The sequence below is a fragment of the Helianthus annuus genome, chromosome 1, assembly GCF_002127325.2.
Source record: "Helianthus annuus cultivar XRQ/B chromosome 1, HanXRQr2.0-SUNRISE, whole genome shotgun sequence".
Classification (NCBI taxonomy): Eukaryota; Viridiplantae; Streptophyta; class Magnoliopsida; order Asterales; family Asteraceae; genus Helianthus; species Helianthus annuus.
This window is the reverse complement of record NC_035433.2, coordinates 75,565,054-75,585,655: the sequence shown is the minus strand read 5'-3', so window position 1 is coordinate 75,585,655 and position 20,602 is coordinate 75,565,054. Positions and strand designations below refer to the sequence as shown.

The window sequence follows — 20,602 nt, the reverse complement described above, 5'->3', positions numbered from 1 at the left end:
TTTCCCATCATTTCTTATATACAAAAAACTCAAGAATGAAGATTCAAAGTAATTTTTTATCATTTATTTTTTTACTAGTATATGTACCCCGTGTTTACGAGGTAGCACTGATAATGTTGTTCGGTCATAAACGTTCTAGGCTTGAGACTTGTAAGAAGTGTCAACGTCCAGTTTAAAAACACCAAACACTGAGTTTTTTTACCAAGTTCAAAAACACCGTACAACGCTCACTTTAAAACACCACAAAAAATGTCAAGTATTTTTTCTATAATATTTTTATATAACAATACACTACTCATATTAAAGATGAAAAAACGCACGTTATTATGTTCAATTTAAAAAAAAAATAGCGTATAAAAAAGTTATAAACGTTTAAAAAATACGGGGAGATGAAATAAAATATTATATTAATTTCCTAAAATATCGAGAGAAAAAAAAGATGGAAAATCAAATTAATTGTGGTGATGCCACATGGGATTTTGACATCTAAAATCACTCTCATATCAACATGTAGCACAACCAACTTTTGATTTATTAAATTAAATAGATCCTATAGGAAAAAAAAACTCAAGAATACAGTGCAAGAGTTTACCGAGTTGCTGGAGCTTCTCACAAAAATTTAACCATCCTAAAATATCTAGATATTATTTCAAGCAACGGTGTATTTTTTTTTTTTTTTAACAGCCAAATCAAACCATTTTATTATCTCTCCCAAATAAAAATAATTACAACGGTTTATTCCTTTTATCTTATTATCTATCTATTCTAGGGTTTCCAATTCCAAATGAGAAAAAACAAAGCGCTCATCCCCAAAATGAAACCCCCTTTCTACTAACACACTCAACAAACAAACAAACAAAAACAAACAAACAAACAAACAGTGTAGTGTAAGCTAAGAAACCCTAGAACAAAAAATAGCTAGTGCATGTTTGGCTTAACTTATTTTCAACTTTTCCAAAAGTTCTTTTGGAAAAAATAAGTCACAAAAACTTGACTTCTAGCTTTTGCAAAGGACTTTTGCCTTCAAAAGGAAAACCAAACACCCTCAAAAGTCCTTTTTTCCCTTCAAAAGTCCTTTTTTCCTCAAAAAAAAGAACCCCAAACACCCTCCTAGTCTGAGAAAATCAATGGCAGTTGCCGGTTGATTCCCGGCGAGCCTACGCCGGTTGACGGATCATACCCCGGTAAACTTAACAGAATTCAACAGCTATGGCTCTTGGGAAGAGGCCTCCCGTTTGGTGTCGTTCCTTCTTATGCTCCACCCTTGTCTTCTTCTCCACAAAAAGACTCCGGTTCTTTCTCTCTCCAGTCTCTTTGGATGAAACAACTCGCAGGAGGAAATTGGTATTTTCTTTTTCTAACTTGAAATTATACCGTTAATAAAAACATATTATGTTTGATTGACTTGTTTCCGTTTAATATTTACTCCGTAGACCGACTGGAAACATACAAAAAAAACATTGGGTATGTTTGACAAGTAGCTTTTAGGAGCTTCTTCAAGCTTTTAAGAAAAAGCTCTTATTTAATGAAAAGCTTAATTTGTTTGTTTGAAGGAGCTTCAAGCTTTTAAGAAAAAGCTCCATATTTAAACGCTATTAATTGAAGCTGTTAAGAAAAAGCTCCTAGAAGCTTCCAGCCTCCAGCTTTCAGCTTCCACCCAACAGCTAGTTTTGCCAAACATACCCATTAGCATGAAAAGTATTATTATATTTGACTCAACTCGTAGTTTTTTTAAACATAGATACATTGCGGGTAGCGGACCCTTAACATGGGGTAACGTGACCAAGACAAAAAGAAATAAAATAAACATATACCTTGTCCGAATAGTGGACCCTAAACGATGGGGTAACGTGACCGAAACAAAAAGAAATAAAATAAACATATACCTTGTCCGAATAAAAAGCGAAACAAAACAACCAAAGAAAAAAATGTTTTTTGGTCGACACTAACATACCTAAGTGCGTAAAATAAACATACGAACTAGCAAGCGTACCCGCGCGTTGCGGCGGGCTCTTGCCATTTACAATTTCAAATCTGTCTAGGAGAATAAAAACCATTAGAATATACTCCAACAACATAGGCTAATACATTTACACCATAAGTTGCTAAATAAATGTAGATAATGTTTTTTTTTTTTTTATGTTTACCAAAGGAAGTTTGTTGATGGATGCTAATATGCCTCTTAGCGAGTATCCTTCACACAAACCATCATCAGCTTCCATTGCCAAATAGACCTGAAAAAGAACATTATACAAACGAATATTATATTCACTAAAAGTATATGTACATAATACATCATTCTTGAGTGGACCAAAAATAACCATTTTTACATTTATAATATAACATTTGTTGCTTGCATTCCATGCTAATAATGTAAAATACTTGAACTCAGTTGCCCAGAAGTTGCCTGGGGCACCAAGTTTGCCTAGTTTAAGTGTGGATACTTTTTTGCATGTCGACCTTATATCAAAAATCGCAAAGGGTAACTCTACCTTTGATAGAACTTTAGTCTCCAGTGATTCGCTAGATTTTAGTCCTGCCATGAGAATAAGAAGTCAATAAGTTTAAACAACTATATGAAGCATTAAAGATAATTCCTAAGACCAATGCTTTGAAATTAAGTTTCAGCAGGTAAAATAATTTGTTGTTGTGATTATCTGCACATTTCACCCAAGTTGAAATCGAATCCGTGCTTGTTGAAGATGAAGTCTGATGATTTTTTTGCATTTTCGGAAAAGCCCAACCTTTAAAAATACCCCTCTTTTGTTTCAAATAGAACAATTTCCCTCACTTAATCCGCAGAAATAAGGCTTTTTTTTCTCTGAATATACTTCAATCCGCTGATCAGATTGTTATATTTGTCATAGAAACATAAATGAAAAACATAAATGCACAGGTCTTTGCCTTATCACAAAGTCAAATAAGTTAAAGTCAACATACATTGAGATTATTTCAAGAATGTAAAATTGCCATCACCAGACCTGATATAACTCGTAAGATTCGTATTGGTACTGGTTCATCATATTTTGCAACACTTATCAATCTTCAATCATAATAAGTACAAAACTGTTGTACACGTCTACAAGATGGTATACATTGAGCTAGTGATCCACGGTTAGCTAAAGTCAATCTATGACAAAGGTTTATTATTAAGCTTGATGCTATCTTCAAATTAAACGAAATATAATGCAGTAATTTAGACCCATAAAGAGGATAATTTGAGTTTTAAACGGGTCCCTGGGCTGTTCACATAGGTTGACGTTTTCAAAATCGGAATACAAACTGGAATTTGAACCGAATAAGGAACTTCATGTTTTTGTAGTACCATTAGGGGGGTAAAGAATCATATTCATACAAACAAAATCCAATGTTTATGTTTGATGCAAAACGAATTAAGGAATCATGCAGCATTCTTAATAATTTCTCACAACTTTGAACCATTTTGAAGCAAAATACAACCCACGTTTATAGGTTAAACGGGTCAAAATTATTATCTTTAGGAGAACCTATTATTAAGGCAAAGAAATAGAAACTTAAACATTCTAGTGAAGATACTTATCATGGACTACACGTATCTCATCAAGATCTTAAATTCATCAAACTAATTTGAGCAATATTCATCAAACAGACTCAAAATTAACAAATTAGGGATTATCATATCTCTAACCTGCACGGGAACTCATATAATCATAATACTATTTGCAATTTGTCTGCCTAACTGAAGCCTGAACTTGATGATCGGAAAAGAAATGTATTGCATTGCATTGCATTGCATTTGAGTTGAGGAGGATGTGCAGAAGAACATGGGATCCTAGATGAATTGCAATCAGAGACGACATCGCAGCAAATCTGGAAGGCGGCGTCGTAAAACCGTGGTAAGCAAGAACGTTGCGGGCACCGTAACCGCATCGCAGGAGGCGGCGTCTAGATGCTCAACGATCTCCTTGCAGCCATAGAATCCATCGACCTTGGGTACTGTTTTGACGACGACCAGTGACCTATTAGACCGTCGGACGTCGTCATCGTCGCTGTACAATGGCGTTGCCTCCATGGCGCCGCCGCAGAACAACCGTGGCCGGACACTTTCTCATCTCTTAACTCTTTCTCTTTGAATCGCTCTATTCCTATCTTCCCGTTTTCCATCTCTCTTCCTTTTAATTTGGTGGTCATACCCATGGCGGTGAGGGTTTGACGGAGATAAGCAGGCGGTGGCGTGTTGGTGGTAAATAAAGGCTTGGAGATAAGCAGGCGGTGGCGTGTTGGTGGTAAATAAAGGCTTATGGCATTAACGTAAATATTGTGCTAAGTTATTATACTGTTCATAAGAAACTACGTAAATTGTTATATATAGATAGATAATTTGAGGTGAATCCTTTTTTAATATTGAACCACACTAAAATACGTGTATGAATTTAAGGTGGATTGGTTTTGATGACCGAAACATAAGTAGAATAAGGTATTACGAATCACATATTACGGTATAGTAATTTAAGAATACATATATATATATAATTTACAAGAAAAGTTAAAAGAAAAAAAGAAATCTTTTTTATTTATTACAGCATGCCAAAAAACTTTGACCACTAAAGCATTTTTAACGTTTGTTTATGGTTTCGCAAAGAAAATAATACCTAATTAGAAAATGAGTTGGCAGTCCATAATTGGGGTTATAATATGTTTCTTGATCTTTTTTTTTGTGCAGGTGGGTTGGACTGCTTGGGCAGATTCGTCCGTCCAATAAACCTGTTATCTTCAGTTAAAGCAGAAGTTTTAAAAGCGGAGTCACCGGATTCAAGAAGCTAATTAATTGATAAGTCCTTTTATGCAGTTGGCGCCATGATTTGGGTGCATCAACCTCCATTTATCTAACTGCTGAAAAGGATGGCCAGGCCAAAGCAAGAAAGGGTGCTTTCTTTCAAAAGGCAAGTCTTTTGGTCATTTAACAGTTTCATTTTGTCGGACATCGCGTCTTGTTTATTTGATATGGAGATGGAACTCACACATATATATATAGTTGGAACGCGGAAAACTTTTGATTGTATAAACTCCCTACCTAAATAATTAGAACTAAAATAAATATCTGCACTTTTGTATTCTTCACTGATACCAGTTCTTTTTTTTATTCATAATTCAGCTTCCCAATCATGCATGATATTACTTTGGAAGCTGCTTGGCCCGAGCAACAGTAGATACTGGGAACTGCCAGATTCAATATCATTCGACTGTTTGTCTCTTGTCTCTGATTCGGGTTTAAGGTATCCATAAAAATGGTGGTTCTGCCAAGGCAGTTGACTTTGTTGATGGTCAACCTCCAGCCTCTTTGAACCCTGGAGTTTGTGCAAAAGCTGCTTTTTCATATGAAAAAAGTAAAGATCTTTGGAGAATACCCGAAACAAAAGAGGATTTAGCTCTAGCTAAAGGAGAAAGTGGTGAATTTCGCAATACGGCTTATGATATAAGACCCGCATGCTACGTACGATATCTGGAATTTTTGGTAAGTTTCTTGATTCTAGTAAACTCATACTGTGAAGCTAGCTAGGTTTTAAAAACCGGCATGTGCCGGCCGGTTGAACCGGGTATACCGTCTACCGGGGTAGTGAATGGGGCACGATTCATGCCGGTATTTGAGCTCTCCGGCGTGTAAATTATACCGGCAGTTTTTGGTGATTAAACTGGAAATGCCGGTATACGTTACCGGTCCAACCCATTAATTCTTTTCAAAATCAGTCTACAAATTCCGGACGATGGACTTAAGTTAACATGAATGCCATTTTTTTCCCACGAACAACAGTAGAAGAGGTGGTTCTTGCTGAAGGAAAGAGAACCAAAAAGATAAAGCAAATGATTTTATATATTTTGAGTAAATTGCCATTTTAGTCCCTGAGTTTTGTCCAAATTTGCCATTTTGATCCAAATAGTTTTTTTTTTTGCATCTGAGTCCCTGACTTTTACATTTTGTTGCCATTTTGATCACTTTGCCTAACTCCATCCAAAAACCCAGTTACTCTTTTCAATTTAAACCTTTTCAGTTGCCATTTTGATCCAAGTCCTAAAAAAACATAAAAATTCTAAAAAATCCAAATAATTCTAAAAAATCCAAAAAATCCGTTACGGCGCGAACTGTTTCGAACACGAACCGTTTTGGCGCGAACCGTTTCGAACACGATCCGTTTCGAGCTGAATCGTTTGGACGCGAACCGTTTCGACCCGTACCGTTTCGAAGCCGAACCGTTTCAAGCCGAACCGTTTCGACCCGTACCGTTTCGAACCGAACCGTGCCGTATCGAACCGAACCGTTTCGAGCTGAACCGTTTCGACCCGAACCGTTTCGAGCTGAACCGTTTCGACGCTAACCGTTTCGACCCGTACCGTTTCGAAGCCGAAAACACTTCGGTTCGAAAAGGTTAGGTTCGAAACGGTTCGCGTCGAAACGGTACGGGTCGAAACACTTCGCGTCGAAACTCTTCGCGTCGAAACGGTTCGGCTCAAAACGGTTCGGGTTCGAAACGGTACGGGTCGAAACGGTTCGTGTCGAAACGGTTCGGCTCGAAACGGTTCGCGTCGAAACGGTTCGGTTCGAAACGGTACGGTTCGAAACGGTACGGTTCGAAACGGTACGGTTCGAAACGGTTCGGGTCGAAACGGTTCGGTTCGATACGGTACGGGTCTAAATGGTACGGTTCGAAACGGTTCGCGTCGAAACGGTTCGGTTCGATATGGTACGGGTCGAAACGGTTCGGTTCGAAACGGTTCGCGTCGAAACGGTTCGCGTCGAAACGGTACGGTTCGAAACGGTACGGGTCGAAACACTTCGCGTCGAAACGCTTCGCGTCGAAACGGTTCGGCTCGAAACGGTTCGGGTTCGAAACGGTACGGGTCGAAACGGTTCGTGTCGAAACAGTTCGGCTCGAAACGGTTCGCGTCGAAACGGTTCGGTTCGAAACGGTTCACGTCGAAACGGTACGGGTCGAAACGGTTCGGGTTCGAAACGGTACGGTTCGAAACGGTTCGGGTCGAAACGGTTCGGTTCGAAACGGTTCGGTTCGATACGGTTCGGGTTTAAACGGTACGGTTCGAAACGGTTCGCGTCGAAACGGTTCGGTTCGATACGGTACGGGTCGAAACGGTTCGGTTCGAAACGGTTCGCGTCGAAACGGTTCGCGTCGAAACGGTACGGTTCGAAACGGTGCGGGTCGAAACACTTCGCGTCGAAACGGTTCGGCTCGAAACGGTTCGGGTTCGAAACGGTACGGGTCGAAACGGTTCGTGTTGAAACGGTTTGGCTCGAAACGGTTCGCGTCGAAACGGTACGGGTCGAAACGGTACGGGTCGAAACGGTACGGGTTCGAAACGGTACGGGTTGAAACGGTACGGTTCGAAACGGTTCGCGTCGAAACGGTACGGTTCGATACGGTACGGGTCGAAACGGTTCGGTTCGAAACGGTACGGGTCGAAACGGTTCGTGCCGAAACATTTAATGATTTTTGGATTTTTTAGAATTTTTTTTATTTTTATATTTTTTTGAATTTTTTAGAATTTTTATGATTTTTTAGAATTTTTAGAGTTTTTTGGAATTTTATTGATTTTTTGGAATTGGATCAAAATGGCAACTGAAAACATTTTTTAAGGAAATCCCCAAAATACCCCTGTTACAAACTGGGTTTTTGGATGGAGTTAAACAAAATGATCAAAATGGCAACAAAATCTAAAAGTCAGGGACCCAGATGCAAAAAAAAAACTATTTGGATCAAAATGATATTTGGACAAAACTCAGGGACTAAAATGGCAATTTACTCATATATTTTAGTTAATGGGCTTTTAAAAGTAAATAAAGTCAAATAGTCTGATGCCACATGCCAGTAGTACAAATACATCTATGTATAGTTAGCTGACAACAGACATCACATTTAAACTTTGGTTGATTTTTTCAAAGGTAGAAAACTTTAGTTTATTTTTTGAAAGGTAGTAGAAGATTGTTTTTTTTTTTTTTTGAACGGCAATCGACTATATATAAATATAGTAAACAGCAAGGAGCTGAAGTACAAACGGAAAATCAAATTACACTAACAAAGAAATGTCGAAATCTTGCCAGATTTTCCAGTCTAAAGCTCCACCCCTTGCCCTGTGTTTTAACCACATAAACGTATCCTCCTTGATGTGCTCCACAATCCTATTGACTGGAACCATCAGACCTTTAAACTCTTTGTCATTTCTAGCCAGCCATATACACCCAAGGGTCACCAAATGAACCGTTTTCCTCCATCGTTTGGAACCGAATTGCGCCGTCACATGAGCTATAATCTCCCCCAATGAACTCGCATTACAGAGAATCGGGATTTTCATCCATCTTAATATGTTCCACCACACGCTTCTCGCCCAAATACAATCAACAAAGATATGGTTACATGATTCCTCGGCCATACCACATCTACTGCAGGTACGGTCTGGAATTTGTAACCCCTTATTTGCCAATGAAGCCTTTGCTGCTACCTTGTTCAGTTCAACTCTCCAAGCGTGATAATTTACTTTTAGCGGTGCCCAAGAATTCCACCAAAAAGAACCACCATCACTATAAACTGACTCTTTTAGTGTTATTTCCCTGCGAATGCTTTTCGTTGAGAAGCTTGTGCCCTCCTCGTCATTACCCCATACCCACTTGTCATCCTTGTCCGAAAGCTTCATTTTATGCAGTATCGCCATCAAATTCCCGACCTCCAGCCATTCGGTTTCAGTACGCGGCTCCTTATTCCAACCCCATTTCCACAAGCATTGGCTACCCGTGATTTCACAGCAGGAAGACACCGTATCGCTTTTATTAGCCGATAACTTGAAAGCATTAGGGAACATTTGTTTTAATGGACCCACCCCCATCCAGTCGTCGTTAAATTGTCTTATTTCTAGGTCATCGACTTCCAAGTTAGTCAAAATCTCAAGTTATTGTTTATATTTGAAGCTCTCGATACAGTTACAACGACCCGTCAAATGAGTCGTCTTTTTTATAGCTTATAGGTTTGCTTAAATGGCCTAAAAAGCCCAAACCAAACCGAAACCAAATCGGTGATAACGGTTCGGTTTGGTTTGGTTTGGTTTTATTTTTCAATGGTCCGGTTTTGGTTTTTAGTGACAAAAACCGTACTAACGGTTTGGTTTACGGTTTGACCTAAAAACCGCGAAAACCGGACCGTGAACACCCCTAATGGAGATGGATAGGGTATTGAGGTGTTTGAAATATATATAAAAGTTTAAAGTATATAAAAGTTATGGTTGTTTTAAAAACGAGGGTTGATAAAAGTAGAGAGCAATGTTTTTTAAAATCGAATCGGACATCGAACCGGTTGTCTTACTGGTTTACTGGTCAGACATGATTTAAGAACCGGATGATATATACTAATGATGCTAAGTTTAAGTGTTATATATAATAGTGGAGAGTTCAAATGAGAAGAAATTTTTTGTAAGAAGAAAAAAAAAACAAATTTCAACCAATAAGAATGCTTTAATTTACTTCATTTAATATAAGTATTTAATGTTACTACAATGGTACATTGGTAAATCTACATAGGTCATTAATTTGTAGTCTTCCTCTTTAATAGCTAATACATTAAATTTTTTGTAACTTATCTTCAAAATATATATTGTTTTCAAAAAAATAAAATAAAATAATTTAAAGTGTAGGATAAATTACGAGTTGTGTAGGACAAATTACGAGTTGTGTAGGATAAATTTCAACGTGTAGGATGAATTTCGAAATATGTAGGATAACTTTTGATGTGTGTAGGCAAAAAAAAGTTAGGGTGGAGGATAATAATCTTTATGACTAATTAATTAGTCAAAAATGATAATAAATGAGATAAGTGAAAAAAAACTATTTAATGTTTTACAAAATTACCCTTTGTTCTTTTTCTTCTCAATTAAATTTTCTTCTCAAATGAACCTTCCCCATATATAATAAGGGATTAAATGTGTAAAGTAACAATAATAATGAATAAAAGTGTTGTAAGTTCTAATTATAAAGGGTGTAACTTAAACTTCTATATAACCTAACTATTGTAAAACAAAATCCACGAGCCGTCATCATCTTCATCACAAACTCTCTCTACAAACCCTCACTATGCTAGTTGTCTCCAGCGACTACTGGACCTTACACTACTCAAAACCACACTTTTTTAGGCACACAATTGCTCCCAACCACCGGTTGCAAATTCGGATCACGTGAGCCGATGTCTTTTACATAAATATGGTGCTTCTTCAACCTGTGTTTGGTTCTAATACTGTCTTGATAATCTGTTTGTAAGTTCAAATACAAAATTTTACTTAAAATAACACCAAACATACAAACTTAATTGCGTTTCCACCTTGTAAATCATAATCAAATTACAAACTCCCAAGTGAATTAATCCCCAAAAGTCATCTTCCCCAAAAACCAACATAACATATTAGAAAACTACTTAAAAACAACAATGACATACCTAGGCCTCTAAAATTACCTAAAACTCAAAAGCCCGCACCTCAACCATCCCCTCGTTTCTCTTTGGGGAATACCAAGCCACCACTTTTGCAGACTTGAGGAACTTCAACGAGTAATTCAAGCTATATATTATATCCTCTATGTGTGGACTCGGTGAATCAAATGCAATCTTTGAATTTACCCTAAAAGCAATGGGTCCTGCAATCTGCATGCATATATAAATGTAGACAAGGTCTTCAAAAAGGGTGCTTTTGGATTCTGGTCCCAATTTTATAGCATTTCTACGTGACTAGAAGTCTGATAAGTTTATATAATTTCAAGAATTTATACGCATTTTAACCTCAACAATAGCCATTTTTTTCATATTAAATTAAAAAAGAAAAATAAGTACCTTTGTGAAATATTAAAAAATAAAATAACTTCTAAAAAATTTGTACTTTTTTATAAATTGTTGTTTTTTTAAGTTGGAATTTTTTTAAAAATTTGTATTTTTTTTAAAGTGCAGATTTTTTTTATTATTAAAAAGACGCAAAGCGAAAATTTTAAAAAAATTGCAAAATTTTCTAAAATTTCTCATATAAAAAAAATCGCAAATTTTAAAAAATGGAATTTTTGAAAAATTTTATTAAAAATATGAAAATTTTAAATTTTTAATTAAAAATACGCAATTTTTTAAAAAATCAAAATTTTATAATTTTGTTTAAATAATTTACAAAGTTTATTTAAATAATTTGATTTTTTAATACCTTGTTAATATATTTTGAACTTTTTTTAATAATTTGCAATTTTAAATATAGTTACAAGTTATATAGGTCACAATCCTTATGCTTAGAATATAACCATATCCTAAAGTGACCTAATATATACAAATTTGAAAATTAATTATGTTTCTATAAATTTACCCCTATTTATTTTGTAAACAAGAATTGTAACTTGTGTTTAACATCAAAATCAAAATGCTTGAAACTTTCTTATAACAAATAATATATATAATTCAAAAGAAGAAGATAAAAGTCAAAGATAGCACCTGTTGCTGTAGAATCAGATTTAGTCGGGGAGTAACCAAAGAAAACTTTGGAGTGTTTGAAAACCCTTTGACTAAATCTGAAGCCGCTGGCAGATCCAAACGGGCATCCAAGCGAGTGAGATCGCCATAAGATTTACTAAATTTCCCATGTTGAACAGCAAAACAAATTGAACCAAATAAATCTGCACCAAACGGTCTTCTCTTCCCACTTAGCCATGCCTCGCAGGTACCACCTACCAATTATTGTTAATATTCGGGTTAAGAAACCAATAAAATTAAATAAACTAAAATAAAGAGCAGTGAGACAAAGCAACATCACTTCAGAGCAATGTTTTAAAAACCGGTCTTTTAATTCTACCGGCTTAGACTAAAAAAAGGTTCAACCGGGTAATCAAGTTTACCATGTATTCTAAAAAATTTACTACTTCAACTCAAACGATAACCCAAGAGTCAACAAAAGTAGCACTATTTTCGTTTCCTACAATATTAAATAAAAAGTTTTAGTTACCAATTAATCATGCATACCATAAGTTTACAAAATTTAAACATAAACTATGTTAATCGTTTATATAATGAGGCCCCATCAATTGAAAAAAAAAAAAAAAGAAGTAATGTAATCTTAAGATTTATATTTTAAGGGTGAAACATGAGTTGAATGAAATAAACATTATATTCTGAATTAACTAAACTTAAACTATGTTTCCTAAAAGCTTCACATTTAACACACTCAACAAACAAACAAACAGTGTAGTGTAAGCTAAGAAACCCTAGAACAAAAAATGGCTAGTCTGAGAAAATCAATGGATGCATCATTTTATGACCTTGACATATCCACTCCACAAACCCTTCACGGCAGTTGCCGGTTGATTCCCGGCGAGCCTACGCCGGTTGACGGATCATACCCCGGTAAACTTAACAAAATTCAACAGCTATGGCTCTTGGGAAGAGGCCTCCCGTTTCTGTTGATGGCAATTTTACATTCTTGAAATAATCTCAATGTATGTTGACTTTAACTTATTTGACTTTGTGATAAGGCAAAGACCTGTGCATTTATGTATATATGTTTTTCATTTGACTTTGCCTTATCACAAAGTCAAATAAGTTAAAGTCAACATACATTGAGATTATTTCAAGAATGTAAAATTGCCATCAACAGAAACGGGAGGCCTCTTCCCAAGAGCCATAGCTGTTGAATTCTGTTAAGTTTACCGGGGTATGATCCGTCAACCGGCGTAGGCTCGCCGGGAATCAACCGACAACTGCCGTGAAGGGTTTGTGGAGTGGATATGTCAAGGTCATAAAATGATGCATCCATTGATTTTCTCAGACTAGCCATTTTTTGTTCTAGGGTTTCTTAGCTTACACTACAATGTTTGTTTGTTTGTTTGTTTGTTGAGTGTGTTAAATATGGAGCTTTTAGGAAACATAGTTTAAGTTTAGTTAATTCAGAATATAATGTTTATTTCATTCAACTCATGTTTCACCCTTAAAATATAAATCTTAAGATTACATTACTTCTTCTTCTTTTTTTTTTTTTCAATTGACGAGGCCTCATTATATAAACGATTAACATAGTTTATGTTTAAATTTTGTAAACTTATGGTATGCATGATTAATTGGTAACTAAAAGTTTTTATTTAATATTGTAGGAAACAAAAATAGTGCTACTTTTGTTGACTCTTGGGTTATCGTTTGAGTTGAAGTAGTAAATTTTTTAGAATACATGGTAAACTTGTTTACCCGGTTGAACCTTTTTTTAGTCTAAGCCGGTAGAATTAAAAGACCGGTTTTTAAAACATTGCTCTGAAGTGATGTTGCTTTGTCTCACTGTTCTTTATTTTAGTTTATTTAATTTTATTGGTTTCTTAACCCGAATATTAACAATAATTGGTAGGTGGTACCTGCGAGGCATGGCTAAGTGGGAAGAGAAGACCGTTTGGTGCAGATTTATTTGGTTCAATTTGTTTTGCTGTTCAACATGGGAAATTTAGTAAATCTTATGGCGATCTCACTCGCTTGGATGCCCGTTTGGATCTGCCAGCGGCTTCAGATTTAGTCAAAGGGTTTTCAAACACTCCAAAGTTTTCTTTGGTTATTCCCCGACTAAATCTGATTCTACAGCAACAGGTGCTATCTTTGACTTTTATCTTCTTCTTTTGAATTATATATATATTATTTGTTATAAGAAAGTTTCAAGCATTTTGATTTTGATGTTAAACACAAGTTACAATTCTTGTTTACAAAATAAATAGGGGTAAATTTATAGAAACATAATTAATTTTCAAATTTGTATATATTAGGTCACTTTAGGATATGGTTATATTCTAATCATAAGGATTGTGACCTATATAACTTGTAACTATATTTAAAATTGCAAATTATTAAAAAAAGTTCAAAATATATTAACAAGGTATTAAAAAATCAAATTATTTAAATAAACTTTGTAAATTATTTAAACAAAATTATAAAATTTTGATTTTTTAAAAAATTGTGTATTTTTATTTAAAATTTTCATATTTTTAATAAAATTTTTCAAAAATTCCATTTTTTAAAATTTGTGATTTTTTTTATATGAGAAATTTTAGAAAATTTTGCAATTTTTTTAAAATTTTCGCTTTGCGTCTTTTTAATAATAAAAAAAATCTGCACTTTAAAAAAAATACAAATTTTTAAAAAAATTCCAACTTAAAAAAACAACAATTTATAAAAAAGTACAAATTTTTTAGAAGTTATTTTATTTTTTAATATTTCACAAAGGTACTTATTTTTCTTTTTTAATTTAATATGAAAAAAATGGCTATTGTTGAGGTTAAAATGCGTATAAATTCTTGAAATTATATAAACTTATCAGACTTCTAGTCACGTAGAAGTGCTATAAAATTGGGACCAGAATCCAAAAGCACCCTTTTTGAAGACCTTGTCTACATTTATATATGCATGCAGATTGCAGGACCCATTGTTTTTAGGGTAAATTCAAAGATTGCATTTGATTCACCGAGTCCACACATAGATGATATAATATATAGCTTGAATTACTCGAAGTTCCTCAAGTCTGCAAAAGTGGTGGCTTGGTATTCCCCAAAGAGAAACGAGGGGATGGTTGAGGTGCGGGCTTTTGAGTTTTAGGTAATTTTAGAGGCCTAGGTATGTCATTGTTGTTTTTAAGTAGTTTTCTAATATGTTATGTTGGTTTTTGGGGAAGATGACTTTTGGGGATTAATTCACTTGGGAGTTTGTAATTTGATTATGATTTACAAGGTGGAAAAGCAATTAAGTTTGTATGTTTGGTGTTATTTTAAGTAAATTTTTGTATTTGAACTTACAAACAGATTATCAAGACAGTATTAGAACCAAACACAGGTTGAAGAAGCACCATATTTATGTAAAAGACATCGGCTCACGTGATCCGAATTTGCAACCGGTGGTTGGGAGCAATTGTGTGCCTAGAAAAGTGTGGTTTTGAGTAGTGTAAGGTCCAGTAGTCGCTGGAGACAACTGGCATAGTGAGGGTTTGTAGAGAGAGTTTGTGATGAAGATGATGACGGCTCATGGATTTTGTTTTACAATAGTTAGGTTATATAGAAGTTTAAGTTACACCCTTTATAATTAGAACTTACAACACTTTTATTCATTATTATTGTTACTTTACACATTTAATCCCTTATTATATATAACACTTAGGGTCTGTTTGGTATGGGGTAATGGAATGAATGAAGGAATGGAATGGACGAGGTAATGGAATGAACGAGGGAATGCAATGGATTATTACCATTCCAGGTCTTGTTTGGTTACCATGTGAATGGAATGAATTATTATTGTGTATTGTTCGGTAGGTAAGAAAAACGGAGTAATAAAATTAGCGGTGAGTGGTGGTGGTGGTCGGTAGTAGTGATTGTGGGTGGTTATAGGTGGCGGTGGTGGGTGTCGGCGGCGGCGATGGGTGGTGGTGGCAGCGAGTGGCGGTGCGGTGGTGACGACAGTGGTGGTGGCGACAAGGTGGTCGTTGGTGGTGGGTGGCGGCAAAGGTGGCGGCAGTGGCGGTTGGTGGTGGCGTCGACGATGTTGGTGGGCGGCGGCGGCGAGTGGTGTTGGTGGTTGGTCGTAGCTGTGGGTGATAACGGTGGCGAGTGGGTGGCGGCGGCGGCGGTGGCGGTAGCTGTCGGGGTGAGGTGGTGGCGGCAGTGGCGGTGGCTGTCGGGGTGAGGTGGTGGCGGGTGACGGCGGTGGTGGGTTGTTGCGAAGGTCGTGGGTTGTGGTGGTGTTGAATGGTGCAAGAGGGGATGGAATGGAAAAAAAACATGGGGGGTGGAAGGAATGATTTTGAGGGAATGGAATGCCTTTTGGAATGGGTGATTCCATTCCCTTAACCAACCAAACACTCTTTTCTTCATTCTCTCGTAATCACTCATTCCATTCCACCTCTCATTCCTGCATACCAAACGCTACCTTAAACTTAGCATCATTAGTATATATCATCCGGTTCTTAAATCATGTCTGACCAGTAAACCAGTAAGACAACCGGTTCGATGTCCGATCCGATTTTAAAAAACATTGCTCTCTACTTTTATCAACCCTCGTTTTTTAAACAACCATAACTTTTATATACTTTAAACTTTTATATATATTTCAAACACCTCAATACCCTATCCATCTCCATTAGGGGTGTTCACGGTCCGGTTTTCGCGGTTTTTAGGTCAAACCGTAAACCAAACCGTTAGTACGGTTTTTGTTACTAAAAACCAAAACCGGACCATTGAAAAATAAAACCAAACCGAACCGTTATCACCGATTTGGTTTCGTTTCGTTTCGCGGTTTGGGCTTTTTAGGCCATTTAAGCAAACCTATAAGCTATAAAAAAGACGACCCATTTGACGGGTCGTTGTAACTGTATCGAGAGCTTCAAATATAAACAATAACTTGAGATTTTGACTAACTTGGAAGTCGATGACCTAGAAGTAAGACAATTTAACATAAAAGTCTTTTAAAACAGAGAAAATGTGATGGTCTGAATCTTAAAATGGAAGTGGCGGACTTAATAACAAATTGAAATAAGGTTTGAATACTTTTAAAATTCAATTGAAAAAAAATGGATATATTGATTATGTTATATGGACTCTATGTAGGACATAAGGTTATTTTCTTTTTTTAAGGCCCAAGACTAAAAAGGAAACAAGTCAAGGCATGTATATGTGTGTGTATAAACGGTCCGGTCCGGTCCGGTTTTAAACGAACGATTTTTTGTATAAACCGTAAACCAAACCTTTCACTACGGTTTGAGATTTTTGAAACCAACCAACCGAAAATTTAGGGAAAAAACCAACCGCGAAACCAAACCAATGATCGGTTTGGGCGGTTTCACGGTTTGAAACCGAACCATGAACTCCATCCCATTCAAAGCATTAAACCCTAATAACCCACGTTTAAAACCCAAGAATCCTAACACCTTTATTAACTTAAAAACCCTAAATTATTTTTCAAGACAAGAACCACTACAATGTAATTTGTAACTAGGTTTTTACGCAGGCGCGCAGCGGGCGACCACTTTTTAACGTGTCGCGTGTTGCGGCGGCGTCGTGTGCACCGTAATAAAGTATAGGCGACAATCGACCTGATTAAATTTATAGTGTTTAACGATAACGCATTATGTTTGACTTGTATTATAAATTTTATGACCAGACTTGTAACGATAACCCATTGAACGAAAACGTATTATATATGACCAAACTTGTTTTCAAACAAATTTTATGTCGAAACGTAAACTCACTCAAAACGTACATAAAAATATTCACGTGTGGCGGCGTTATATGCACCGTGATATTTATAGTATAGACTACAATCTCTCCAACTCGATTCCGAGCTAAATTTTCGTCGAAACGTAGAGTAACTCAAAACGTATATTATAAAAAAAGGCACAAAAACGTTTTATAATTAACTCGTCTTGTTTCCGAAAAAATATAAGTTCTGACGTGGACCAATTCAAATTTATACTACCACGTATATAAAAATTAAAACGTAAACTTAAATGAAATACAACTTCTAATGCATTTGGTACGTGTGGAGATGCATGTGGCACAACGTAGAGCAACTCAAAATGTATATTATAAAAAAGGCACAAAAACATTTTATAATTAACACGTCTTGTTTCCGAAAAAAATATATGTTTTGACGTGGACTAATTCTAATTTATAGTAACACGTATACAAATTAAAACGTAAAACTTAAACGAAGTACAACTTCTAATGCATGTAGTACATGTGGAGATGCATATGGTACAACTTGGTATTATTGTAAATTTGTGTGTGAACAAAGGGCAAATCTGTAATATTCACATATATTTAAATGTAATATATAGTAATACTACGTAATTGCCCTTTGTTCACACACAAAATTACAATAATATCAACTTGTACTCATGCATCATCACATGTACTACACGAATCAGAATTTGTAACACATGCTTTATGACTTGTACCTATCACTGTTCACCCGCATCTGTGTATATAATGTATATAATGTATATAATATTATAAAGTGTAAGCACATCAGTTGAGCAAATATTATATTACATTACAATATTCTAGAAAGTTTAAATTTATTCCTATTTTCATATTCAATAATATAAATCTTTTGCGATATATGATTGGCTAAGGATGATCTGACACGTCATGCCTCTCGGCGGGGTGCGACATCAAATACTTTGTGAGAAGTGGAAAAAAAATGAGAAGTATCAAAAATATTTTAAAAATCATAACTCACAAACAAAGTCGATTTTTTAAAAAACCGTTTTGGAGACCTTGTTTCTCTCATTGTCCTCGTTTTAGCAAAAAAGTATATTTAATAATAGAATAATGTGACACGTCATCGTTGTTTGTAGTTTTATTGTGAGACGACGTGAATTAGTTCGGTATAAAAAAACACATGGCACTATCACGTGGCGCCACGTGGACCAATCAATTAATGTATTTACAACGATGTTTATTCGGTCGGTAATACTCGGACGCTGGTAAAACTCAAACGTCGCAACAATGAGTAGACGTGAATTCGAACATTATCGGCTATGTTAATTACAAGACCAGAATTAAAAAAAAATCGCCAAATTAACATATAAAAAACCAAAACATATTAAACGAGGTTTATTCAGTTGGTAAAAGCCAAACGTTAGTAAAACCGAGCGTTGTCGGTAAAACTCGTCTATCAGCAATATCCAAACGTTGTTTTGTAGAACCTCGAAATTGATTAAACCCAAACGTTACATCCTATATAGCACGGGGACTCCATTTATGTTGCCGTACCCGTCTCGGGTACTTGTCGGGGACGGAAACACCATGGGTACTCGTCGGGGACTTTTCCTAAAGGTTTCCAATGTCGGGGACGTGTATGATAGAAGTATCTAGCTCGTTTCCATTTATTTTTAGGGTTTTTACCCTTTCAAATTCCACAACCGGCCATTAAATAAATAGACCTATCATATTCGGCTTCATTAATCTCTAAACTCTCAAGTCTCATCATCTCTAATTCTCTATCGATTGCCGATCTCTCACTAGATGAACCGGAATTTGAAAATGATTTGATTATTGATAATTAATTACCTTTGGAAGATGTAGTATTTTTGGAATTTGTTTAATGTATTTTTATTTTTTTATATTTTTTATTGCCGTACCCGTATCTTGGAATTTTGAGTTTTGACGTTCCTCGTTCCCGTATCGTCCCCGTACCCCGATCCCGTACTCGTTCCAGTGCTACTTAGGTTACATCGGTAAGTCGACGTGTGTTTGATCGTTATTGGTTATATTCGTTATGAGAAATAAAGAAAAAAAACACAATAAAAAAACAAGACATTTCATTTCGAGTAAATTGTCATTTTCGTCCCTGTGTTTATCTTATTTTTGCCATTTTCGTCCCTGTGTTTTGTTTTAGCCATCTTCGTCTCTGTGTTTTTTAAAAATAGCCAATTTCGTCCCTGTATTTTTTAAAAATAGCCAATTTCGTCCCTGTGTTTTTAAAAAGTAGCCAATTTCGTCCCTGTGTTTTCTAAAAGCTAGCCAATTTCATCCCTCAGCCTTGGGACGAAATTGGCTACTTTTTAGAAATACATGGACGAAATTGGCTACTTTTTAGAACACAGGGACGAAAATGGCTAAAAACAAAACGCAGGGATGTAAATGGCAAAAATGGGATAAACACAGTGACGAAAATGGCAATTTACTCTTTCATTTTCAAACTTTATTAGTAATCTTATTCTTATATAATAAAAGAGTAAGATGGAAGCTGATGTGTCAAGCTGTAAGACACTCTTCTGTCACGTGGCTTATTCTCCATCCTCTATTCCACGTGTCAGTCATACATGCCACCTTTATGGATTTCCTATCTCTATTTTTGTCAACTTCTCCGTTTTTTAAAACAATCATAACTTTTATTACTTCAAAGTTTTTTTTTTTTTTTTTTTTTTTTTTTTTTTTTTAATTTTACCATAAAATATAGAGAATTATACTTCATAAATCTATATTGGTGCATCCGTATCTTTTATCTATTTTTGTATTTATTGAGGATATGGTGTGCTAACAATAGATCAAATTTCCAAATTATTGATGAACAGAGACAATTTTATTTTAATCTTTAACTTTAAATTTTATAAATCGGTCGAGATTATAACTTTAGTGAATTGTCAAAATTGTTGTTTTTAGTAAATTGGTAAAACATATCACTTTTTAGTAAACGGGTCAAAGTTATCATAATTTAGGACGAGCATATGAAAATTAGATATTTTAGGTGCTGTTTGTTTTTGCAGACATAAACTGTCTGTAAGCCGATTTCATCTGTTTTCATGTCTGCAACTGATGTGGTCTGAAGCTCTGCAAGCTGAAAATATAAGACTGTTTTTTAAGATAATTCTAAAAACCTACTGTGCATCAGCTTAAAAGAAAATAAAACCCCCAAATTGGGTCATCTCCCTCATAACCTTCCACCGATCAAACACCTCCACAGAGCACCCCCACCTCCGCCACTTCCACCTCCCTCACCACCTTCATCGATTTCGGCCGGCCACCATACACCACCTCCGCCATTCACCTACAACCACCACTTCCGCCACTTAAACCCATCGAACGCGA

The 20,602-nt window shown here is 35.7% G+C and overlaps 1 pseudogene; it reads left to right on the top strand.

Annotated features, from left to right (window-relative positions):
- Positions 1-35: 35 nt before the first annotated feature.
- On the top strand, positions 36-14,618 carry LOC110912473 (annotated as a pseudogene).
- The last annotated feature ends 5,984 nt before the right edge of the window (positions 14,619-20,602 follow it).